This window comes from Pelobates fuscus, chromosome 3, assembly GCF_036172605.1.
Source record: "Pelobates fuscus isolate aPelFus1 chromosome 3, aPelFus1.pri, whole genome shotgun sequence".
In the NCBI taxonomy this organism is placed as follows: domain Eukaryota; kingdom Metazoa; phylum Chordata; class Amphibia; order Anura; family Pelobatidae; genus Pelobates; species Pelobates fuscus.
In genome coordinates, this window is record NC_086319.1 from 336,765,280 (window position 1) to 336,792,584 (window position 27,305).

The following is a 27,305-nucleotide window of genomic DNA, read 5'->3' on the forward strand; positions in this document are numbered from 1 at the left end:
AGACATACATACACAGACAAACAAAGAACCCTGCACACTGATACCGTGTAAATGCTCCGGCCATCCACCGTGGTGGATGCTCCGTGTCAGGTGGACATCGCTGGATCCACCAGTAAAGTCTTCAAAAGGAATAAACGCAGGCAACACTCCAATAGTAAGGATGGTAAATTTATTGGTAGGTGAACCACCCCATAGAAAGTGTGATGTTTCAGCTCATGCAATAAAGCTCTGCTGAGCCGAAACTTCGCACTTTCTTTGGGGTGGGTCACCTATCAATAAATATACCATCCTTACTATTGGAGTGTTGCCTGCGTTTATTCCTTTTGAATACATACACAGACAGTCATACAGAGACATACAGACTGTATGTCTCTGTATGACGGTCTGTGTATGTACACAGGGTGGCTAAAAGATAGATCCCCATCTGTCGTGCAACTTCAACAATGCTTTGAAAGCTGGGGCTCTACCGATTCCCCATGCTTGCAGGATTATATTTAGCACGGAGCAGTATTTGTGTGTTTGACTGTAAGCATGTGTTTGTATGGAGTATGTTTGTATGATTGTAGGGGTGTGTTTGTATGTAGTGTTTGCGTTTGAATGCAAGCATGCATTTATGTGTAGTGCTGGTTTTTGAACGCAGGGGTGTGTTTGTATATAATTTTGGTGTCTGATACAGAGGTGTGTTTGTATGTAGTGTTGACATTTGAATGCAGGGGTGTGTTTATATGTTGTGTTGACGTTTGCATGCAGGTGTTTATTTGTGTGTAGTGTTGGTGTTTGAATGCTGAGATATATGCACATATACACATACACTGCCACACACGCACACTCTGTGATACACATACACTAGAATACACACACTGACACACATGCAGATACACATATACACAAACTGCACTCAGATAGACACACAGATAGACACACAGATACAGATACACACAAACACTGACAGACATACAGATAAACACTGACAGACATACATATACACACATACACAATGATAGACATACACAAACACACAAAGACACACAGACAGACATACACACACACTGACAGACACATACACACACACTGACAGACACATAGATACACACTGACAGACACATAGATACACACTGACAGACATACTTATACACACATACACAATGATAGACATACACAAACACACAAAGACACACAGACAGACATATACACACACACTGACAGACGTATAGATACACACTGACAGACATATATACACAGGCACACACACTGACAGACAGACATATACACACACACACACTGACAGACAGACATATACACACACAGACACACTGACAGACAGACATATACACACACAGACACACTGACAGACATATACACACACACTGATAGACAGACATACACACACACACAGACACACCGATAGACATATACACACACAGACACACAGGCACACTGACAGACAGGCACACTGACAGACAGGTTCAGGAGGGTGGTTTACCTGGGATCCAAAGTGCTGCCTGAGGTAGTTGGGAGTTGGAGGAGCTGGTCCTGCCCAGCCCGCCTCCTCTCTGCCTTCTCCTGCTCTCGTGCTCCAGTCTTCTTGGGAGGACTTCCTCCCATGCTGACAAGAAGGGGGCCGGCGGTAGCTCCGCCCCTGCTGGGCACCAGCCGCACTGTGTGCCAAAACAGAGGGAGCAGGGATATGACATGTTTATATCCCCGCCTCCTCCACACAGTCCGTGGCACTGCAGGTTGGCACTCGGCCATGCTACAGGAAGTGACCGGCAGGAAAGGGGAGCTGTGCGCTTCCCTCCTGCCGGTCACCCGGACATTTGCGTGCCCGGGCCGGTGCGCCCTAAAGCATCCGCCTGTGCAGCCTTATGGACGCGCCGGCTCGGAAGGGACCAAGGATGTTTTGAGACGTGACACAATTGTGACTAAGGGTGTTTTGGCACTTTTGCTATTGCCATTCATTCTACCACAATTTCACCCTTTCTGTTTCTGTATACACATTATATATATATATATTTTATAAAGGAAACAAATGACTTTCTTTTTCTCGAATAGGTAGTACAACTTTAAATATGAATAAAATATTAAAACATGGAAAAAAGAAAATACAAAAACATTTTGTCAGCGTTTGCATTTAACAATTTCTACACAAGTGCAACCAGTAGCATACCAGGGTTTTATGTCACCTGGGGCAGAAATTTATTTGGATACTACACTCCCACCCAAACTGTAGAATTTTATGTTTTACTATGTAACTCCCAACCCCATTTTTGTTATGGAAATCACACAAACATATTCACATTCACATTCATATACACATACTCATATTCATATAAATGCTATTGATTGCTGTGTAAATTAGCTATTGTTTGCTAATAAGCAGAGGCCTACCCAGGTGTTAAACATTCCTAGTGGGAGGTGATTTTAGGAGTATATAAGGGCTGTTGTCATTAGCTTGGCTAATAGATCTTGGTTGCTTCTTCTAAGTGTTGCTTCTAAGTGTCTGTGGTTGGAGATATTCTGGAGAGTGTTGCTTCTAAGTGTCTGTGGTTGGAGATATTCTGGAGAGTGTTGCTTCTAAGTGTCTGTGGTTGGAGATATTCTGGAGAGTGTTGCTTCTAAGTGTCTGTGGTTGGAGATATTCTGGAGAGTGTTGCTTCTAAGTGTCTGTGGTTGGAGATATTCTGGAAAGTGTTGCTTCTAAGTGTCTGTGGTTGGAGATATTCTGGAGATAAACTGGAGGTAATCTGAGGTATTCAGGAGGATAAATACAAAGTTAAGGTTTGTTTGATTTAAATTTTTATTCACCTCATTGGAATGGCAGACTTAGTTCAGTGTAATAGTTGCTATGCATTTGTTTCGCGTTCCACTTTTTGGAGGTTTAGTTGTTGTCTAATCTGTAGACAGTTCTCTATCTTGTGGCAGGAGATTGTATTTTTGAAGTCTGAGATTTGTAAATTATCTGGTAAACAAACTCAGGCTGGAACTGCTGCAAAGCCACTGCCACAGAGACATACTAGGAATGGCAGATGGATTACTGTAGGATCTGGTAGACTTAGAGTTGTGGATAAAAGGCATATTGCACAGTCTGTTGTTCTACATAATTCATTTTCTGCACTTTAAGAGTGTAATGGTGTCATGGAGACAGGCACTGAGGATAGTGGTGTTGTGCAGAGAGGCACTGAGGCTAGTGGTGTTGTGCAGAGAGGCACTGAGGCTAGTGGTGTTGTGCAGAGAAGCACTGAGGCTAGTGGTGTTGTGCAGAGAGGCACTGAGGCTAGTGGTGTTGTGCAGAGAGGAACTGAGGCTAGTGGTGTTGTGCAGAGAGGCACTGAGGCTAGTGGTGTTGTGCAGAGAGGCACTGAGGCTAGTGGTGTTGTGCAGAGAGGCACTGAGGCTAGTGGTGTTGTGCAGAGAGGCACTGAGGCTAGTGGTGTTGTGCAGAGAGGCACTGAGGCTAGTGGTGTTGTGGAGAGAGGTACTGAGGCTAGTGGTGTTGTGGAGAGAGGTACTGAGGCTAGAGGTGTTGTGGAGAGAGGCACTGAGGCTAGAGGTGTTGTGGAGAGAGGCACTGAGGCTAGTGCTGTTGTGGAGAGAGGCATTGATGCCAGTGGTGTTGTGCAGAGAGGCTTGAAGACTATGATGAGGCCTAATAGAAAGCAGTTGTTGTTGGGGGATTCCATCATAAGAGGTGTGGAGATGGACAATGGTGGTCTTGTGAGGTGTCTTCCCGGAGCTACTGCTCACAGAGACAGGAGACGTATCTGTAATATTGTTAAGCAAGCAAAGCAGGAAGGGGAATTGGATGTACTTGTCCATTTAGGGACAAATGACTTGGCTTGCAATGAGGTTTCAGAGGTTAAGGAAGTTTTTTGTGTTTTTGCCAATGATATACGGCAGGTTGCTTCCACACTGTCATTCTCTGAAGTTCTGCCTGTGCATAACACTCAGAATGACAGGCGGATGCGTATTAGGGACTTTAACTTGTGGCTTGGTGAATGGTGTCGGGAGCAAGGATTTGGCTTTATTGCTCATGGTAGCTCTGTTTGGAACGGAAATAAACTGTACAAAAAAGATGGTTTGCATCTTTCTCAAAAGGGAACAAATGTTCTCAGTGAGCAGTTCAGAGGTTTTGCTAGGATGTTTTTAAACTAGGAGGGGGGGGCAAAAGGGTGATAAAACATCAATCCAATTGTCCCCCAAAACAAGGACAGAAGGTGCCTGTAGCAAGTGTGTTAAAAAATGATAAGCTTAGAGTCATGTCTACAAATGCTCGCAGTTTAGGGAATACGATCCATGAACTTGTGGCAATAATGGCAACTGATAGTGTAGATTTAGTCGCTGTTACTGAGACATGGTATAATGAAAAAAATGACTGGGACATAGCAATACCAGGGTACTCTTTATATAGAAAAGACAGGGAAGGCAAGAAAGGGGGAGGGGTGGCCCTGTATTTGAAGGATAGCATAAAATCTAGCCTAATAAAGGTTAGTGAGACGAACATAGAGTCCATTTGGGTTACGTTAGAATTTGGTAATCACACAGTAGTTCGTGTAGGTGTGATTTATAGGCCCCCAGGACAAATTGAAGAGTTAGATAATCTACTAGTTGAAGAAATAGCTAAAATGACAATGAAGGGGGAAGTTATCACCATGGGTGACTTTAATCTTCCTGATGTAAATTGGAAAACAAAAATAGCTACTTGTGCTAGAAGCACACAAATTCTAAACTCCCTACTGGGATTGTCTCTAAAACAAGTCGTTGAGGAGCCAACTCGTAAAGAGGCCATACTAGATTTAGTGTTAACAAATGGAGATTTGGTATCAGATATTACTGTAGGTGAAAGTTTAGGATCCAGTGATCATCAGTCAGTGTGGTTTAATATAAGAACAGTGACTGAGTCACACCACAAAAAAAAAAAAGTTTTAGACTTTAGAAAAACAGACTTTTCTAAAATTAGAATATGTGTAAAGGAGTCATTATCAGACTGGAGCAACTTAAATGGAGTCCAAAATAAATGGGATTATTTAAAAGCTGCACTACTGAAGGCAACAGAAAATTGCATTAGGCTTGTCAGTAAAAGCAAAAAATTCAAGAAACCACTGTGGTACTCCGCAGATGTGGCCAAAATAGTAAAAAACAAAAAGTTAGCATTTAGTAATTATAAAAAACCCAGAGTGAGGAAGACAGAATGACCTATAAGATTAGGCAGAAAGAGGCTAAGCAAGTTATAAGAGCTTCCAAATCACACACAGAAGAGAAAATAGCACAGTCAGTAAAAAAGGGGGACAAAACTTTTTTTAGATACATAAATGAGAAAAGAAAAGTAAAACAAGGATTAGTTAGATTAAAAACAAAAGAAGGAAGGTATGTAGATGAGGATAAAGGTCTAGCTGACTGCCTCAATGAATATTTTTGTTCGGTATTTACAGCTGAAAATGAAGGAAAGGGACCTCTGTTAAAAAAAAAGGATAAATGAGTCATTTATTACACGTGAGTTTACAGAGGAAGAGGTTCTATTTCAACTGTCAAAAGTAAAGACAAATAAGTCAATGGGACCTGATGGAATACACCCAAAGCTATTAAAAGAGCTTAGTGGTGTACTAGCAAAACCATTAACAGATTTATTTAACCAATCATTGTTAACAGGAGTAGTCCCAGAAGATTGGAAGTTAGCGAATGTTGTGCCCATTCACAAGAAAGGTAATAGGGAGGAGTCGGGCAACTATAGGCCAGTAAGCCTTACTTCAGTAGTGGGGAAAGTGATGGAAACCATGTTAAAGGATAGGATTGTTGAACATCTAAAAACACATGGATTTCAAGATCAGAGACAACATGGGTTTACTTCAGGGAGATCATGCCAAACTAATCTTATTGATTTTTTTGATTGGGTAACTAAAATTATAGATCAGGGTGGTGCAGTAGACATTGCTTACCTAGATTTCAGTAAGGCTTTTGACACTGTTGCACATAGAAGGCTTATCAATAAACTGCAATCTTTGAGTTTGGATTCCAATATTGTTGAATGGGTAAGGCAGTGGCTGAGTGACAGGCAACAGAGGGTTGTAGTCAATGGAGTATATTCGAAGCTTGGGCTTGTCACCAGTGGGGTACCTCAGGGATCTGTACTTGGACCCATTCTCTTTAATATTTTTATTAGTGATATTGCAGAAGGTCTTGATGGTAAGGTGTGTCTTTTTGCGGATGATACTAAGATATGTAACAGGGTTGATGTTCCAGGAGGGATAAGCCAAATGGCAAATGATTTAGGTAAACTAGAAAAATGGTCAGAGTTGTGGCAACTGACATTTAATGTGGATAAGTGCAAGATAATGCATCTTGGACGTAAAAACCCAAGGGCAGAGTACAGAATATTTGATAGAGTCCTAACCTCAACATCTGAGGAAAGGGATTTAGGGGTGATTATTTCTGATGACTTAAAGGTAGGCAGACAATGTAATAGAGCAGCAGGAAATGCTAGCAGAATGCTTGGTTGTATAGGGAGAGGTATTGGCAGTAGAAAGAGGGAAGTGCTCATGCCATTGTACAGAACACTGGTGAGACCTCACTTGGAGTACTGTACACAGTACTGGAGACCATATCTTCAGAAGGATATTGATACCTTAGAGAGAGTTCAAAGAAGGGCTACTAAACTGGTTCATGGATTGCAGGATAAAACTTACCAGGAAAGGTTAAAGGATCTTAACATGTATAGCTTGGTGGAAAGACGAGACAGGGGGGATATGATAGAAACATTTAAATACATAAAGGGAATCAACACAGTAAGAGGAGACTATATTTAAAAGAAGAAAAACTACCACAACCAGAGGACATAGTCTAAAATTAGAAGGACAAAGGTTTAAAAATAATATCAGGAAGTATTACTTTACTGAGAGGGTAGTGGATGCATGGAATAGCCTTCCAGCTGAAGTGGTAGAGGTTAACACAGTAAAGGAGTTTAAGCATGCGTGGGATAGGCATAAGGCTATCCTAACTATAAGATAATGCCAGGGACTAATGAAAGTATTTAGAAAACTGGGCAGACTGGATGGGCCGAATGGTTCTTATCTGCCGTCACATTCTATGTTTCTATAAATGTTTACATTCATATAAACCAACACACACTTTTAGATATATATATATATATATATATATATGTATATATATGTATATATATATATATATACACACACACACTCATTCTCAAACACATTCACTCATATGCACACAGATTCATACACCAACACTAATCACACAAACTTATTTCTATAAAAATATTTGCTTCGTGTGTCAAATCGAAAAATACAATAAGCCTAGTGATAATATTTTGGACCACAGGCAACTGTAGTAGTTGGTAATGACAGACGGTCCCTGGTTAAAAATTAGCAATGAAAGGACTCCATAGCATGGAACAGATAAAAAATGGCAGAGTTGTGAGGATACAGCATAAATAAACACATGGGGTAAAGATATTTGAGTTTAGCAACCATTACATTAATACCTGATTGTAGACTTGTGCATTCAGTTTCTTCAACGGAATTTAATGGGATCGGCAGTTCGGCTAAATTCTGTATCTTCAAAACACTAAACAAACATCTAACTGAGCAAATGACTAGTGCTATTGCCAAACATGTTTGTTTTTCTGAATGCTTCCTGTCAGTCTGGCCGGGTACAGGAAACAGAAGCTCCACACTACAAAGTTAGGTAGGAGGCACAACAGGGAGGGGGGATAATACTAAAGGGGTAGGGGGGAGGGAGGACCAGCAAAGGGGGAGGGAGAGGGAGGAATAGGAGCCACTAAGGGGGGGGGGGGACCACTTGCAAGGGGAGGACCATTAAGAAGGGCAGAGGACCACTGGGGGGAGGAGAGGGAGGACCACTAAGGGGCTGGGGGAGAGGGAGGACCACTAAGAAGGGGGGAGGACCACTGGGGGAAGGGAGGACCACTAAGGGGGAGGGGGAAGGGAGGACCACTAAGACGGAGATGGGGGACTGGGAGGACAACTAAGGGAGGGAAAAGGAGAGGACCACTAAGGGGGTGATGGAGGACTGTAGAGGACCACTAAGAGGGGGGAAACCACTAAGGGACAGGGAGGAAAGAGGAACACTGAGGGACAGGGAAGAGAGGTGAGAGAGCACTAATGGACAGGGGGGTAGGGGAGATCACTAAGGGATAGGAGGGGAGAGCACTAAGGGATAGGAGGGGAGAGCACTAAGGGATAGGAGGGGAGAGCACTAAGGGATAGGAGGGGAGAGCACTAAGGGATAGGAGGGGAGAGCACTAAGGGATAGGAGGGGAGAGCACTAAGGGATAGGAGGGGAGAGCACTAAGGGACAGGAGGGGAGAGCACTAAGGGACAGGAGGGGAGATCACTAAGGGACAGGAGGGGAGAGCACTAAGGGACAGGAGGGGAGGGGATATTACTAAGGGACAGGGGAGCAAGGTAGAACACTAAGGGAGAGGAGGGGAGAGCAGTAAGGGACTGAAGGGGAGGGGAGAAAACTGAGGGACAAATGAAGGTTTTTAGTTACCTCCAATGGCAATGAGAGGGTATGCCCCCTGGGGGGAGGACCACTGGGGGAAGGGAGGACCACTAAGGGGGAGGGGGAAGGGAGGACCACTAAGACGGAGATGGGGGACTGGGAGGACAACTAAGGGAGGGAAAAGGAGAGGACCACTAAGGGGGTGATGGAGGACTGTAGAGGACCACTAAGAGGGGGGAAACCACTAAGGGACAGGGAGGAAAGAGGAACACTGAGGGACAGGGAAGAGAGGGGAGAGAGCACTAATGGACAGGGGGGTAGGGGAGATCACTAAGGGATAGGAGGGGAGAGCACTAAGGGATAGGAGGGGAGAGCACTAAGGGATAGGAGGGGAGAGCACTAAGGGATAGGAGGGGAGAGCACTAAGGGACAGGAGGGGAGAGCACTAAGGGACAGGAGGGGAGAGCACTAAGGGACAGGAGGGGAGAGCACTAAGGGACAGGAGGGGAGATCACTAAGGGACAGGAGGGGAGATCACTAAGGGACAGGAGGGGAGAGCACTAATGGAATTGAGGGGAGGGGATATTACTAAGGGACAGGGGAGCAAGGTAGAACACTAAGGGAGAGGAGGGGAGAGCAGTAAGGGACTGAAGGGGAGGGGAGAAAACTGAGGGACAAATGAAGGTTTTTAGTTACCTCCAATGGCAATGAGAGGGTATGCCCACCTGCCACGTCAAGGCAGACCTCTTAGGTGGGTCCTAACTCTAACCATTCGCCTTGCTTCCTTGAGCTTCTGGCAAAAAATATATCTGAGACAGAAAGGGGTATTTTTTTATATACATCCCTACATGCTTTTTAACCCTTAATAGGGAACACATGGGATGTGCAGCAGCATTGCAACCTAGCTGTGTGATACAAAAGTGAATACAAATACAAAGAAACAAGTTGTGCGCTCAAACTCCCATTACTCCTGGGTTAGGACCCACCTAAGAGGTCTGCCTTGACGTGGCAGGTGGGCATACCCTCTCATGGCCATTGGAGGTAACTGAAAACTTCAGTTTGTTTAAAAATACATAGGGATGTGGAAAGAGTGCAGGTAACTTTTTTTTTTTCTCTTTGGTTTTTACTATATGTATTTTGGCTGATGTGTACTATGGTCATTGCTGCTGCCCAGGAGCAATGCGAGTTTGAGCGCAAGACTTGTTTCTTTGTATTTGTATTCACTTTTGTATCACACAGCTAGGTTGCAATGCTGCTGCCCATCTCATGTGTTCCTTATTAAGGGTTAATTAGCATGTAGGGGTATAAATATATATGTATATATATATATATATATATATATATATAATACCCCTTTCCCCATTAGAGATATTTTTGCCAGAAGCTCAAGGAAGCAAGGCAAATGGTTAGTTAGGACCCACCTAAGAGGTCTGCCTTGACGTGGCAGGTGGGCATACCCTCTCATGGCCATTGGAGGTAACTAAAAACCTCCATTTGTTTAAAAATACATAGGGATGTGGAAAGAGTGCAGGTAACTTTTTTTTCTTTGGTTTTTATTATATTATTAATTTCGGGGAACAGTGCAGAGATATATCTATTTTGATATAATAAAAATTATTAAATTAAATTTTGATAATTTTTATAAAAATATTATTTTAATAATCACCCCATAAATATCCTCACAAGATATTTTTTTTTTTTCGTTTGCAATTAGATCATAGACATTATGTCCTCTGCAAGAGATCTAGACAGGCATGTGTATGTTTTTCCTTAATCAATGCTTACCTTAGACTAGCAGATAGTTTCTTATACAGAACAGGTGCCCTTGAAGGCACAGCTTAGCATTTCACAGGATGATTGGTAAACAGCACTATTTGGGAAAACAGTCATGCATTAAATAATTTAATCCTTGTATCTGATATGATTTTTAGGCTGAGTTCCTTGTTTTTATAGAGTTTAAACAGCACAGTTACACTGATAGTTCCCTTCAAGGGAAACTGATACAATAGTATTAGTGATATACCGAACTGTCCGCCGGCGAACAGTTCCCGGCGAACTTAGCGTGTTCGCGTTCGCCGCCGCGGGCGAACACATGGGCGGTTCGATCCGCCCCCTATTCATCATCATTGGGCAAACTTTGACCCTGTGCCTCTCGGTCAGCAGACACATTCCAGCCAATCAGCAGCACTCCCTCCCTTCCACACCCTCCAACCTCCCTCCCAGCATCCATTTTCGATTCATTCGGAAGCTGCATGCTTAGTGAGAGGAGGGAAAGTTTAGCTGCTGCTGATTAGATAGGGAAATTGATAGCTAGGCTAGGGTATTCAGTGTCCACTACAATCCTGAAGGACTCATCTGATCTCTGCTGTAAGGACAGCACCCCAAAAAGCCCTTTTTAGGGCTATAACATCAGGCTGCTTTTTTTTGTTTTCCTGTGTAATGTAATTGCAGGTGCCTGCCTGCCAGCTTCTGTGTGAGGTTCACATTGGATACTGTGCCTACTTCTTGCCCAGTGCCACCACTCATATCTGTTTTAACAAATGGTTAAGCTTTAGATTTAAAATAAATAATTTGTTTTCACTGTAATAGAAGAGCAGTTGCCTGCCTGCCAGCTTCTGTGTCAGGTTGGATGCCTTGCCCATTTGCACAGTCAGTGCCACCACTCATATCTGTTTTAACAATTGGTTAAGCTTCAGATTTTAAATAAATAATTTGTTTTCACTGTAATAGAAGAGCAGTTGCCTGCCTGCCAGCTTCTGTGTCAGGTTGGATGCCTTGCCCATTTGCACAGTCAGTGCCACCACTCATATCTGTTTTAACAATAGCTTAAGCTTTAGATTTTAAAGAGGACAGGTGTCAATGTTAGGTGATTTCTGCCCTTTATGGATTAAAAGCAGATGGATCACCCTCCAGCATGCCACAGTCCAGGTGTTAGTCCCCTTGAAACAACTTTTCCCTCACTTTTGTGGCCAGAAAGAGTCCCTGTTGGTTTTAAAATTCGCCTGCCCATTGAAGTCAATGGCGGTTCGCGCGGTTCGCCGGTTCGCGAACATTTGAGGAAGTTCGCGTTCGCCATTCGCGAACCGAAAATTTCGGGTTCGCGACAACACTAAATAGTATACTAAACTATAGTTCTGACTTAGTGGTTATATTTACTCTTTTGATACTTTGCGTCTCTTAGTATTGCCAGTTTCAGTTTCACTGGCATCGTAAAATCTACACTACACATTTCTCACACTTGGACTCATGCTGTAATCCCAGAAACAATTAACAGACTAATAATTCAATTTATTTTACATATATCTTATATTTAGTTTGAAAGGTTTTACCAAATATTTGGATGAGCTGTACTGTTAACTGAACGAGTGTCAAAGGTCCTGAACTAAATGTCATATTTGGAGAATTGGTTTAGACTAACCATATTTTTCCACGAAGCACAAGTCTTTCTTTAAAAGTGATGGTTAAGCACAGACAATAAAATTACAAAATATAGAACTGAAATTAGGTTTTGGTGATACATCTTCATAAACTCTTGCGTTACACGACAACAGTATATGTTTGGGTCACCTGGCTCTGACCCTTCTTTGGGTGATTTGTTCTGCCCTTCTAACCTCATTGGAAATTTGAGTTCCCCTTCATCTTTGCTATACCTCCCCCACCTTTTTCTATACCTTTTTGTTTTTCTTTCTGTTTAACTGTGATGTATTCCTTAAGACGTAATCTTTAAAATTGCAAAAGGTGTTTACTTTTTATGATTCTCTAAGATTTGAGGTGACTTTTTGTAACAACTTATTTATTTATATTTATAAAGCAAATATATATCTGTGCCTGCATCTTGAAATGTTTTAACATTTTTGTAGGTATGCAAACATTTAGGGCATATGACATATAGTTTTCATTTTACTAAACCTCCCCACTGTATCACATAGTAAGACACACACAAATAAGCATAAAGAAAATAAAAAGAGGAGGTGCATGTCCATATGCAGACCTTTTAAACTCTTCCAGCCATAACAGGGAAGATTTATCAGTCTGTTGCTGATGCTTTAAGGTCTTTGAATTAAATGTTTTCATCTGATGCCTTTTTTGGACCCTAACTATCATTTCTGAAAATACGCATCAGCCAGCAAAGGATTTATAAATTTATAGCACACGTTTTGAAATTTCATCGAAAACTGATGGCATTTACTATAAAGAAAACTGCCTCTTTTTAGATAATTTTTGGAATGTATTTTAAGGGGGTCGGGGAGGGTACTGTCCCTTCTGCCCCTATGGACTGGACTCTACTGCATCAATAGTTTGACTGCAAACCTTCATTCACATAATCAGGGGTTCAAAGCATAGCCCACAGTATTGATTAGCACTGTATAGTGAATTAATATTGATCAAAGTTAGTGATGTACCGAACTGTTCGCTGGCGAATAGTTCCTGGCGAACATAGCGTGTTCGCGTTCGCCACGGCGGGCGAACACATGCGCAGTTCGATCCGCCCCCTATTCGTCATCATTCACTAAACTTTGACCCTGTGCCTCACAGTCAGCAGACACATTCCAGCCTATCAGCAGCAGACCCTCCCTTCCAGACCCTCCCATCTCCTGTACAGCATCCATTTTAGATTCATTTTGAAGCTGCATTCTTAGATAGAGGAGGGAAAGTGTAGCTGCTGCTCATTTGATAGGGAAATGTATAGCTAGGCTAGTGAATTCAGTGTCCACTACAGTCATGAAGGACTCATCTGATCTCTGCTTGCAACCTAGCTGTGTGATACAAAAGTGAATACAAATACAAAGAAACAAGTTGTGCGCTCAAACTCCCATTACTCCTGGGTTAGGACCCACCTAAGAGGTCTGCCTTGACGTGGCAGGTGGGCATACCCTCTCATGGCCATTGGAGGTAACTGAAAACTTCAGTTTGTTTAAAAATACATAGGGATGTGGAAAGAGTGCAGGTAACTTTTTTTTTTTCTCTTTGGTTTTTACTATATGTATTTTGGCTGATGTGTACTATGGTCATTGCTGCTGCCCAGGAGCAATGCGAGTTTGAGCGCAAGACTTGTTTCTTTGTATTTGTATTCACTTTTGTATCACACAGCTAGGTTGCAATGCTGCTGCCCATCTCATGTGTTCCTTATTAAGGGTTAATTAGCATGTAGGGGTATAAATATATATGTATATATATATATATATATATATATATATAATACCCCTTTCCCCATTAGAGATATTTTTGCCAGAAGCTCAAGGAAGCAAGGCAAATGGTTAGTTAGGACCCACCTAAGAGGTCTGCCTTGACGTGGCAGGTGGGCATACCCTCTCATGGCCATTGGAGGTAACTAAAAACCTCCATTTGTTTAAAAATACATAGGGATGTGGAAAGAGTGCAGGTAACTTTTTTTTCTTTGGTTTTTATTATATTATTAATTTCGGGGAACAGTGCAGAGATATATCTATTTTGATATAATAAAAATTATTAAATTAAATTTTGATAATTTTTATAAAAATATTATTTTAATAATCACCCCATAAATATCCTCACAAGATATTTTTTTTTTTTCGTTTGCAATTAGATCATAGACATTATGTCCTCTGCAAGAGATCTAGACAGGCATGTGTATGTTTTTCCTTAATCAATGCTTACCTTAGACTAGCAGATAGTTTCTTATACAGAACAGGTGCCCTTGAAGGCACAGCTTAGCATTTCACAGGATGATTGGTAAACAGCACTATTTGGGAAAACAGTCATGCATTAAATAATTTAATCCTTGTATCTGATATGATTTTTAGGCTGAGTTCCTTGTTTTTATAGAGTTTAAACAGCACAGTTACACTGATAGTTCCCTTCAAGGGAAACTGATACAATAGTATTAGTGATATACCGAACTGTCCGCCGGCGAACAGTTCCCGGCGAACTTAGCGTGTTCGCGTTCGCCGCCGCGGGCGAACACATGGGCGGTTCGATCCGCCCCCTATTCATCATCATTGGGCAAACTTTGACCCTGTGCCTCTCGGTCAGCAGACACATTCCAGCCAATCAGCAGCACTCCCTCCCTTCCACACCCTCCAACCTCCCTCCCAGCATCCATTTTCGATTCATTCGGAAGCTGCATGCTTAGTGAGAGGAGGGAAAGTTTAGCTGCTGCTGATTAGATAGGGAAATTGATAGCTAGGCTAGGGTATTCAGTGTCCACTACAATCCTGAAGGACTCATCTGATCTCTGCTGTAAGGACAGCACCCCAAAAAGCCCTTTTTAGGGCTATAACATCAGGCTGCTTTTTTTTGTTTTCCTGTGTAATGTAATTGCAGGTGCCTGCCTGCCAGCTTCTGTGTGAGGTTCACATTGGATACTGTGCCTACTTCTTGCCCAGTGCCACCACTCATATCTGTTTTAACAAATGGTTAAGCTTTAGATTTAAAATAAATAATTTGTTTTCACTGTAATAGAAGAGCAGTTGCCTGCCTGCCAGCTTCTGTGTCAGGTTGGATGCCTTGCCCATTTGCACAGTCAGTGCCACCACTCATATCTGTTTTAACAATTGGTTAAGCTTCAGATTTTAAATAAATAATTTGTTTTCACTGTAATAGAAGAGCAGTTGCCTGCCTGCCAGCTTCTGTGTCAGGTTGGATGCCTTGCCCATTTGCACAGTCAGTGCCACCACTCATATCTGTTTTAACAATAGCTTAAGCTTTAGATTTTAAAGAGGACAGGTGTCAATGTTAGGTGATTTCTGCCCTTTATGGATTAAAAGCAGATGGATCACCCTCCAGCATGCCACAGTCCAGGTGTTAGTCCCCTTGAAACAACTTTTCCCTCACTTTTGTGGCCAGAAAGAGTCCCTGTTGGTTTTAAAATTCGCCTGCCCATTGAAGTCAATGGCGGTTCGCGCGGTTCGCCGGTTCGCGAACATTTGAGGAAGTTCGCGTTCGCCATTCGCGAACCGAAAATTTCGGGTTCGCGACAACACTAAATAGTATACTAAACTATAGTTCTGACTTAGTGGTTATATTTACTCTTTTGATACTTTGCGTCTCTTAGTATTGCCAGTTTCAGTTTCACTGGCATCGTAAAATCTACACTACACATTTCTCACACTTGGACTCATGCTGTAATCCCAGAAACAATTAACAGACTAATAATTCAATTTATTTTACATATATCTTATATTTAGTTTGAAAGGTTTTACCAAATATTTGGATGAGCTGTACTGTTAACTGAACGAGTGTCAAAGGTCCTGAACTAAATGTCATATTTGGAGAATTGGTTTAGACTAACCATATTTTTCCACGAAGCACAAGTCTTTCTTTAAAAGTGATGGTTAAGCACAGACAATAAAATTACAAAATATAGAACTGAAATTAGGTTTTGGTGATACATCTTCATAAACTCTTGCGTTACACGACAACAGTATATGTTTGGGTCACCTGGCTCTGACCCTTCTTTGGGTGATTTGTTCTGCCCTTCTAACCTCATTGGAAATTTGAGTTCCCCTTCATCTTTGCTATACCTCCCCCACCTTTTTCTATACCTTTTTGTTTTTCTTTCTGTTTAACTGTGATGTATTCCTTAAGACGTAATCTTTAAAATTGCAAAAGGTGTTTACTTTTTATGATTCTCTAAGATTTGAGGTGACTTTTTGTAACAACTTATTTATTTATATTTATAAAGCAAATATATATCTGTGCCTGCATCTTGAAATGTTTTAACATTTTTGTAGGTATGCAAACATTTAGGGCATATGACATATAGTTTTCATTTTACTAAACCTCCCCACTGTATCACATAGTAAGACACACACAAATAAGCATAAAGAAAATAAAAAGAGGAGGTGCATGTCCATATGCAGACCTTTTAAACTCTTCCAGCCATAACGGGGAAGATTTATCAGTCTGTTGCTGATGCTTTAAGGTCTTTGAATTAAATGTTTTCATCTGATGCCTTTTTTGGACCCTAACTATCATTTCTGAAAATACGCATCAGCCAGCAAAGGATTTATAAATTTATAGCACACGTTTTGAAATTTCATCGAAAACTGATGGCATTTACTATAAAGAAAACTGCCTCTTTTTAGATAATTTTTGGAATGTATTTTAAGGGGGTCGGGGAGGGTACTGTCCCTTCTGCCCCTATGGACTGGACTCTACTGCATCAATAGTTTGACTGCAAACCTTCATTCACATAATCAGGGGTTCAAAGCATAGCCCACAGTATTGATTAGCACTGTATAGTGAATTAATATTGATCAAAGTTAGTGATGTACCGAACTGTTCGCTGGCGAATAGTTCCTGGCGAACATAGCGTGTTCGCGTTCGCCACGGCGGGCGAACACATGCGCAGTTCGATCCGCCCCCTATTCGTCATCATTCACTAAACTTTGACCCTGTGCCTCACAGTCAGCAGACACATTCCAGCCTATCAGCAGCAGACCCTCCCTTCCAGACCCTCCCATCTCCTGTACAGCATCCATTTTAGATTCATTTTGAAGCTGCATTCTTAGATAGAGGAGGGAAAGTGTAGCTGCTGCTCATTTGATAGGGAAATGTATAGCTAGGCTAGTGAATTCAGTGTCCACTACAGTCATGAAGGACTCATCTGATCTCTGCTGTAAGGACAGCACCCCAAAAAGCCCTTTTTAGGGCTAGAACATCAGTCTGCATTTTTTTTTTTTGTAATCTAATTGCAGTTGCCTGCCTGCCAGCTTCTGTGTCAGGCTCACAGTGGATACTGTGCCCACTTGCACAGTGCCACCACTCATATCTGGTGTCACTATAGCTTGCATTTAAAAACAAAAAAAAATGTTTTTCACTGTAATAGATTGAATAGCAGTTAGTTGTCTGCAAGCGTCTGTCTGTCAGGCCTATAGCGTGTACTCTGCCTATCTCTGCCACTGCACAGTGCCACTCATATCTGGTGTCACAATAGCATTCCTTTAAAAACTAATTTTTTTCACTGTTATAGATTGAATAGCAGTTAGTTGTCTGCAAGTGTCTGTGTGTCAGGCCAACAGCGTGTACTCTGCCATTGCACAGTCCCAATCATATCTGGTGTCACAATAGCATGCATTTAAAACCAAAAAATTTTTTCACTGTTATAGATTGAATAGCAGTTACTTGTCTTCAAGTGGGTGTGTCAGGCCTACAGCGTGTACTCTGCCAACCATTGCAAGTGCACATTGCCACTCATATCTGGTGTCACAATAGCGTGCATTTAAAACCAAAAAACGTTTTTCACTGTTATAGATTGAAAAGCAGTTAGTGGTCTTCAAGCGGGTGTGTCAGGCCTACAGCGTGTACTCTGCCAACCATTGCAAGTGCACATTGCCACTCATATCTGGTGTCACAATAGCGTGCATTTAAAACCAAAAACCTTTTTTCACTGTTATAGATTGAAAAGCAGTTAGTGGTCTTCAAGCGGGTGTGTCAGGCCTACAGCGTGTACTCTGCCAACCTCTGCCAGTGCACATTGCCACTCATATCTGGTGTCACAATAGCGTGCATTTAAAACCCAAAATCTTTTTTCACTGTTATAGATTGAATAGCAGTTACTTGTCTGCAAGCTGGTGTCAGACCTACAGCGTGTACTCTGCCAACCTCTGCAAGTGCACATTGCCACTCATATCTGGTGTCACAAAAGCGTGTATTTAAAACCAAAATACTTTTTTCACTGTTATAGATTGAATAGCAGTTACTTGTCTGCAAGCGGGTGTCAGGCCTACAGCGTGTACTCTGCCAACCTCTGCAAGTGCACATTGCTACTCATATCAGTTGTCTTCAAGCGGGTGTGTCAGGCCTACAGCGTGTACTCTGCCAACCTCTGCAAGTGCACATTGCCACTCATATCTGGTGTCACAATAGCGTGCATTTAAAACCAAAAACCTTTTTTCATTGTTATAGATTGAATAGCAGTTACTTGTCTTCAAGCGGGTGTGTCAGGCCTTCAGCGTGTGCTCTGCAGACCTCTGCTAGTGCACAGTGCCACTCATATCTGGTGTCACAATAGTGTGCATTTAAAAACAAAAAAAATTTTTTCACTGTTATAGATCGAATAGCAGTTACTTGTCTTCAAACGGGTGTGTCAGACCTACAGCGTGTACTCTGCCAACTGCTGCCAGTGCACATTGCCACTCATATCTGGTGTCACAATAGCGTGCATTTAAAACCAAAAAACTTTTTTCATTTTTATAGATTAAATAGCAGTTAATTGTCTTCAAGCGTGTGTGTCAGGCCTACAGCGTGTACTATGCCAACCTCTGCCAGTGCACAGTGACACTCATATCTGGTGTCACAATAGTGTGCATTTAAAAACAAAAATTTTTTTTTTCACTGTTATAGATTGAATAGCAGTTTGTTGGCTTCAAGCGGGTGTCAGGCCTACAGCGTGTACTCTGCCAACCTCTGCAAGTGCACATTGCCAATCATATCTTGTGTGACAATAGCGTGCATTTAAAACCCAAAAACTTTTTTCACTGTTATAGATTGAATAGCAAGAGGAAAAAAAGGAGAGATGAAAACAGAATGTGGAAACACACTCCCATGCAATGGGTGTGGACCAAATTCGTTTTCAAATATATACCTCAAAATGTGAAAGTCACATAAAAAAGGCGGGGGGGGGGAGGGGTTAAACCTTTATTAAGGAAAAGAGTATAATTAATGTATGCTAAAAATTGGCAAATATATGTACCAATAGAGGATAGGACCTAAATGGTGGGCAAATGGAGTATCGTAGAATTAATGCTGATAAACAGTCAAAAAGTATCTCCAGGATATAGGTACCTGGATAAATTAGTAGGTAGGGAGGGGCAAGAGAGGGGAGAGGAAATGTTCATATAAGTACTGTGAACACATGCATCCAAAGTGTTAACACAAAGATTGTATATAGAGCACTATATACATAGAGGTACGTTGCTTGACAGGGTTAATTTATCACAGGAGGTCAAAGGGCTGTGGTTACTGTCAAATAGCAGATAAATCGAAGTGAGTGTATAGAGGGTAGGATTACATACAAATTCAAATAGTATATAGTGTATAGATATACCTCTGCACAAAAACGAGGATAATACTCCAAATACAGGAGGAAAATTGCTGCTAAAAAGTGCAGCTAGTATCCACACCTCTCCCACACACCACATAAACGTTTTAAACTTGCCCTGGGCTAGCTGTCTAACTCACATCTGTGAGTGTCAGAGCTAACTGCTACTTCAAGGCAGCCTCACAATGTCCCTTACTCCCCGAAAAATACAGCATGCCAAATGTTATGCCGAAGCCTCTCCCACCCCTTAGATACAAAAAATCAATTAATCAAAATGTTTGCCCAACCAGATTTGTGGCTATTGGGACACCGCAGTGGAAGGTACCCGGACGAAATTTATTTTCACAAAAGACAATCCCCAACCTGTACTCGATTGTGCAAAAGGAAGTAATGGCATGTCTGGCACACAGTGTTGGGGCAAGGGTCCATCTGACCACTGATACCTGGTCTGCAAAGCATGATCAGGGCAGGTATATCACCTACACTGTGCATTGGGTAAACCTGCTGACGGCTGCCAAGCATGGAATGCGTGGCTCTGCAGAGGAGTTGGTGACACCGCCACGACTTGCAGGCAGGCCTGCTGCCACCTCCTCTACTCCTCCTACTCCATCCTCTTCCATAACCTCCTCGGCTGAGTCCTCTTCTGCTGCTGCGTCTTGCTCCACATCAACGGCACCCCCCCAGCTCCCCAGGTACTATTCCACATCCCGGATACGGCAGTGTCACGCCGTCTTGGGTTTGACTTGCTTGAAAGCAGAGAGTCACACCGGACAATCACTCCTGTCCACCCTGAAAGCACAGGTGGAAAAGTGACTGACTCCGCAGCAACTGGATATCGGCAAAGGGGTTTGTGACAACGGAACAAATTTGTTGGCGGCATTGAAGTTGACACATGTGCCGTGCATGGCACATGTGTGTAATCTGATCGTACAACGCTTTGTGCATATGTACACAGGCTTACAGGACATCCTGAAGTAGGCCAGGAAGGTGTGTGGCCATTTCAGGCGTTCCTACACGGCCATGGCGCACTTTGCAGATATCCAGCGGCGAAACAACATGCCAGTGAGGCGCTTGATTTGCGACAGCCCAACACATTGGAATTCAACACTCCTAATGTTCGACCGCCTGCTCCAACAAGAAAAAGCTGTTAATGAATATTTGTATGACCGGGGTGCTAGGACAGCCTCTGGAGAGCTGGGAATTTTTTTGCCACGTTACTGGACGCTCATGCGCAATGCCTGTAGGCTCATGCATCCTTTTGAGGAGGTGACAAACCTAGTCAGTCGCACCGAAGGCACCATCAGCAACATCATACCATTTGTTTTCCTCCTGGAGCGTGCCCTGCGAAGAGTGCTGGATCAGGCCGTAGATGAGTGTGAAGAGGACGAGGAAGAGTTGTGGTCACCGTCACCACCAGAAACAGCCTTATCAGCATCGCTTGCTGGACCTGCGGCAATGCTGGAAGAGGATTGTGAGGAAGAGGAGTCAGAGGAGGAATGTGGCTTTGAGGAGGAGGAGGAAGACCAACCACAACAGGCATCCCAGGGTGCTCGTTGTCACCTATCTTGTACCCGTGGTGTTGTACGTTGCTGGGGGGAAGAACATACCTTCATTGAGATCACTGAGGAGGAGGAACGGGAAATGAGTAGCTCGGCATCCAACCTTGTGCAAATGGGGTCTTTCATGCTGTCGTGCCTGTTGAGGGATCCTCGTATAAAAGGCTGAAGGAGAACGACCTGTACTGGGTGTCCACGTTACTAGACCCCCGGTATAAGCAGAAAGTGGCTGAAATGTTACCAAATTACAACAAGTCGGAAAGGATGCAGCATTTGCAAAATAAATTAAAAAGTATGCTTTACACGGCGTATAAGGGTGATGTCACAGAACAATGGGAATCTAACAGGGGAAGAGGTGAAAGTAATCCTCCTCTTCCCACGACCACGCCGGCAAGGACAGGATGCTTTAAAGACATGTTGTTGATGGAGGACATGCGGACATACTCCATAACAATTGGCCCATTTTACTTCATAATCCTTTTCTCAAAGATACTCTACCTAACCATCCACCTCTTACAGCACGCAGACCCACAAATCTACAGGACCTTCTCGTCCACAGCCATTTATCATTACCATCTCCACCTGGTAATTGGCTATCAAGTACAAAAGGAATGTACAGGTGCGGTCATTGCAAGGCATGTCAGTACATTACACCCTCTAAGACTGTCCAATCAACACAATTCAAAATCACTATAGCCACCAATGCACTGATGAATTGCAGCACTACACGTGTCATTTACCTAATAAGGTGTAGTTGTGGCACCCAATATATTGGCAAGACATTCCAGCAGTTTCGTAGGAGAATCTTACAACACATTAACTCTATAGATAACATCATCACTCCTACACCGGTGGCCAGACACATCAATGATTTCCATGAAGGCAAACCAGAAAATTTAAGCTTTCAGGCAATAGAAAGATTATTGCCCAACCCAAGAAAAGGAAACTTTAATAGAACTCTGTTGCAAAAATAATCTAAATGGATTTCTCTCTTTAAGACATTGGTCCCATCAGGACTGAATGAAGAATTTAACTATACCGCATTCATTCACTGATGATGAGCACTGTATGTGATCCGAATTTACCTTTAATTGATCAGCACCTTAGGTGCAGTAATATCATTTTGATACTCTCTAGTTAATATAACTATCTATTAACCCACACTTACAATGGTATCTCTATTTGGGCGATAGACCACAAACCACCAGGACATGTCATCAACATGTATTATTCACCAATTACATCCATCACTTAAGGACTCAGATGGGCATTAACTTTCATCTTTTTTATTAATATTACACTTTGGTCATCAATTGAAACATTGGGAATTATCACTTAGATCTCTATGTGGACATTGTGATTAATCCCTGAGAAGATCTAATTGTGGCTTCTTTATATGTGTTCACCTATAAGTACACCACTTCCCTTTTTTGTATTTATTTATTTATTATTTATCTATTATATTTTTTATTGCCCTTAACATTATCAAAATGTACCAACTAATTTCATGTTAGGATTTAATTTTGGTGCTATTGAATATACATAAAACATGATAACTACGGTGGACTCTCTTGACATGTGCTTTTCACTCTTGTTGATCGCGCTGAGCCACCGTAGCCAGCAACGATCGTTGATGACATCATGCTCGCGGTTGGTCCAATGAGGATTCTTGGCGGGTTATTTAAACTCACCTTGTTCGGGGAGTCAGTTCCCCCTGATGAGCCTTTGTTTGGCGAAACGCGCGTCGGGGCTCTTGATATTTGGTCCTGTTCGGTGTTATCTCTTGTAAACTTCGTGCCATCTTACACGGTTATTTTGCAGCTAATATTGCTATACCCAGGACCTTCAGACTTTTTTATTAGAACTATTATTATAGACTATTAGACCATATCCAGCGTACAAGTATAGCTCTGTGACCAGTACAGTTAGGTGCCCACGAAGGCACAGATTAGGGCATTTGTCACGACTAGTTTTTGGTTCTAGTGCTAATATAGCTAGCTCTTAGTGTAGGTAGTCAGTCTATACCTTTACTCTCTAGAGACAGGTGCCCTTGAAGGCACAGTTTAGCATTTCTACCTAGATTATTTTTATGTTACTACCATTAGTGTGTTGACTAAGGGCTATATCTTCTGCTACATCGTTTGGGACCCCTATGTACTTTTGAGCAGGGTTTCCTAAGGAGGGTACTAGATCTGGTCTCTGTTTTTAGGGGCATTAACCAAGATAGCTGTTCTCATTTGTATTTATATTTCTCTGCTATCATACAGTATGTTATACTAGCCCTTTATATATCAGGGCAGCATTTGGTGTGCTGTATATATTGTATCTATTTTTTGTACTTTAATAGATTTTGTTACACTGCACCGATACATCACGATTTTGCTATTCAGTTAATTTATTGCAATTGTATCGTGTGCATTGTGCAGCTACCATTTTGGGGACGCATCTTCTTAACCTCCTACTGCGGTTTTTGCCCTGTATTTGTCCATTTATGTTTTGTTCACTCACTTCCCGTTTGTATATATCCCTCACTTAGTATCTTTAGTTTTAGTCATTTTTTCTGCCTCAGTTATCCATTATTGTGGCAGAAGTGACTAGCGATCTAGTAATTGTAAGTGTGTTTTTAGTTTCATTCAATAAAGTATTTTATTGATTTTCTTCTACATTACACAGGGACATCTTGCATTCATCAACCTAGGGTTATCCCCTTATCTGTTCCTATCATTTCTCTATCTTATATTTATATAGGGCCCACTCTCTATTATATTTAAAAGAAGAAAAACTACCACAACAAGAGGACATAGTCTTAAATTAGAGGGGCAAAGGTTTAAAATAATTTCAGGAAGTATTACTTTACTGAGAGGGTAGTGGATGCTTGGAATAGCCTTCCAGCTGAAGTGGTAGAGGTTAACACAGTGAGGGAGTTTAAGCATGCGTGGGATAGGCATATGGCTATTCTAACTATAAGATAAGGCCCGGGACTAATTAAAAGTATTTTGAAAATTGGGCAGACTAGATGGGCTGAATGGTTCTTATCTGCCGTCACATTCTATGTTTCTATGTTTTATATGTGTGGGCTGAAAACAATGCAATTATTCTATCAAAAAGTTTCCTATACATGTCTAACGCATCCTTTTATCTAATGCACGTCTTTCCAACTAAAAATGTATAAGACATGACATGCAAATGACTATTTGAAATCTAACATTACTAATGTGCTTCTCAGTTGGAAGGAGTTTGTAACCAATGGCAATATCTATACATTTAGAATGCAGAGATGCCTTCTATGTATGTCTGTAAGAGACTCTTGACATGTTCTGACATAGCTTCCTGTAGACATTGCTTACTTATTCATGCAAATCTATGCTGTGACTGATGTATACAGTACTCTAAAGAAAACTGAAAATGGGATTTTTACTCTGAGATAAGTAGACAAGTTAGTGGGCATAAGCATTCTGTTTTTCTCTATTTTAAGGTATAGTGTGTTTAATACTGATGATACCTGTGTTATTGAAAGGAAATTGTAATAAAATTAGTGTATATATGTATTTGTTGTCTCACGGGGTTATTAACTAAAGTAAAAATTGTGAATTTCACATTTAAAGTGACACTCTGGGCACCAATACAACTTTGATGCAGTTGATAAATGTTGACCTTATTAATATGCTGTATTTTGTTACATGCTCAAATCTTTATAGAACAAGAGTTATTAGAATGCCCCCTCTCCCCCGCCACACTACACTAATCATAATAGGGGAAAGTAACCCATTTAAGGCTCCAAAACCTACAACCCTATATCTGTACTGAACCAATTCTGATGCGCTTAGTACCTACTGCAACACTTCCTCATTCGTAAGAGAATATAAATTGATAGGATTTTGGGCTGTAAGACACAAAGGACAAGGGGAGTATGGTGAGTAATTGCGAGTAAACCATTACTCATTTGTGTTTAATTATACAATAAAGATTTTGCGGCTTACTGCTAATGAATAAAACAGCAGGGAGTAAGCATTAATGCCAATGCCTTTAATATGGTGTTGGCTACTTTGAGGTTCAATTATTAACTCATTGATAGGTATATTGTCTACCACTGCATGTTATGTCAGATAACACCAAATTACTTACTGCATTGAAGTCAGTGTATTTTGCACTTTTACTTATAGATTGACAGTATACAGTTGTGCTCAAAAGTTTGCATATCCTGGCAGAAATTGTGAAATTTTTTGAATTGTTTTGAAAATATGACTGGTCACGCAAAAAATAGAATATATTATTGAAGGATAGTGATCATATGAAGCCATTCATTATCACATAGTTGTTTGGCTCCTTTTTAAATCATAATTTTAACATAAATCACCCAAATGGCCTTGATCAAGATGCACAAGGTGACACATACAGGTTAAAATGGCAATTAAAGGTTAATTTCTCACACGTGGCTTTCAAAATTGCAATTAGTGTCTGTGTCTAAATAGTCAATGAGTTTGTTAGCTCACACGTGGATGCACCCGGCAGGCTAGATACGGAGGCATGGGGAGCAGAAAAAAACTGTCAAAAGACCTGCCTAACAAGGTAATGGAACTTTATAAAGATGGAAAAGGATATTAAAAGATATCCAAACCCTTGAAAATGCCAGTCAGTACTCTTCAATCAATTATTAAGAAGTGGTCAATTTTGGGATCTTTTGATACCAAGGTCAGGTAGACCCAGAAAGAGTTCAGCCACAACTACCAGAAGAATTGTTCGGGATACAAAGAAAAACCCACAGGTAACTTCAGGAGAATTAGAAAAAGACGGGGTGGTTATTTCAAGGAGCACAATACAATACTTGAACAGAAATGAGCTGCATAGAAATAAAGGAGCGTTTACTGCTCCAATGCCACAAAAAAAAAAGCCTGGTTACAATATGCCCCAAAACACCTTGACACACCTCACAGCTTCTGGCACACTGTAATTTGGAGTGACAAGACCAACATAGAGCGATATGGTCACAACCATAAGCGCTATGTTTGGAGAGGGGTAAACAAGGCCTATAGTAAAAGAATACCAATCCTACTGTGAAGCATGTTGGTGGCTCACTGGTATTTTTTTGTTGTGAGCTCTAAATGCACGGAGGAATTTTGTGAAAATGTATGGCAAGATGTATGCAGCATGTTGTCAGAAAATACTGGCAGACAATTTGCATTCTTCTGCACGAAGGCTGCGCATGGGATGCCCTTGGACTTTCCAGGATGACTATGACCCTAAGCGCAAGGCCAAGTTGACCCTCCAGTGGTTACAGCAGAAAAAGGTGAAGGTTCTGGAGTGGCCATCACAGTCTCCTGACCTTAATATCATCGAGCCACTCTGGGATCTCAAATGTGAGGCTCATGCAAGACGACAAGGAGGCATTTTGCCAAGATGGATAGGCAGCTATACCACCTGCACGAATTAGGGTCCTCATTGACAACTATTACAAAACACTGAACACTGTCATTGATGCCAAAGGGGGCAATAAACAGGATTAAGTCCTAAGAGTATGCGTGATTGAATGTGAAATAAAAGAAATGTGTTTTGCCTGCTCAGTCATGTTTCCATTAAACATGGTGCATATATTACAAATTATCCAAGGGCATGCAAACTTTTGAGCACAACCTTATATGTAAATTACTTTAAAATGCAAGAAAATACAAGGAGATTACTGTGTGTTTAGCTTGATAGAGGACATGTTACTCTGGTCTTTTAGATACTTACTCCAAACACTATAACAACTCCAGTGATTTGAAATGGTTATTATACCTAGAGTTTGTATGCACATTATTTTGTTTTGTTTTGAAACACTGTACATATAGAGTATACATCCACCGCTGGCACCATAATTTTGTTCCAGGCTGGCTAATGTCAATTCTGGAAAAAAATTGACATCTGACTCCAGCAAACACAGAATGCTGACACCAGACAGCCAAATGGTGGCATGGCCCCTTCCTTTGTGCCCTAAATACATCCTTCCTGACCTCACTACCCCTTAGGTAAAGGGAAGTGATGTCTGCCAAGGAGAATTGGGCTAAAAGAGAGCACAGACATACTTTTATTGTAAATGGTGATAAGAATGCCTGTTTGCCTTCTAAACTGTGCTTGTTCTGTTTTGTTAGAAGACAGGAAATAGGATGCGTTGCTCAATTTACCAGCCTTTTTACTGTTTGAGACATTATTTTTACTTGAGTTGACACAACATTAAAATAAAATTATGTCCATTAGGAATGAAGAGG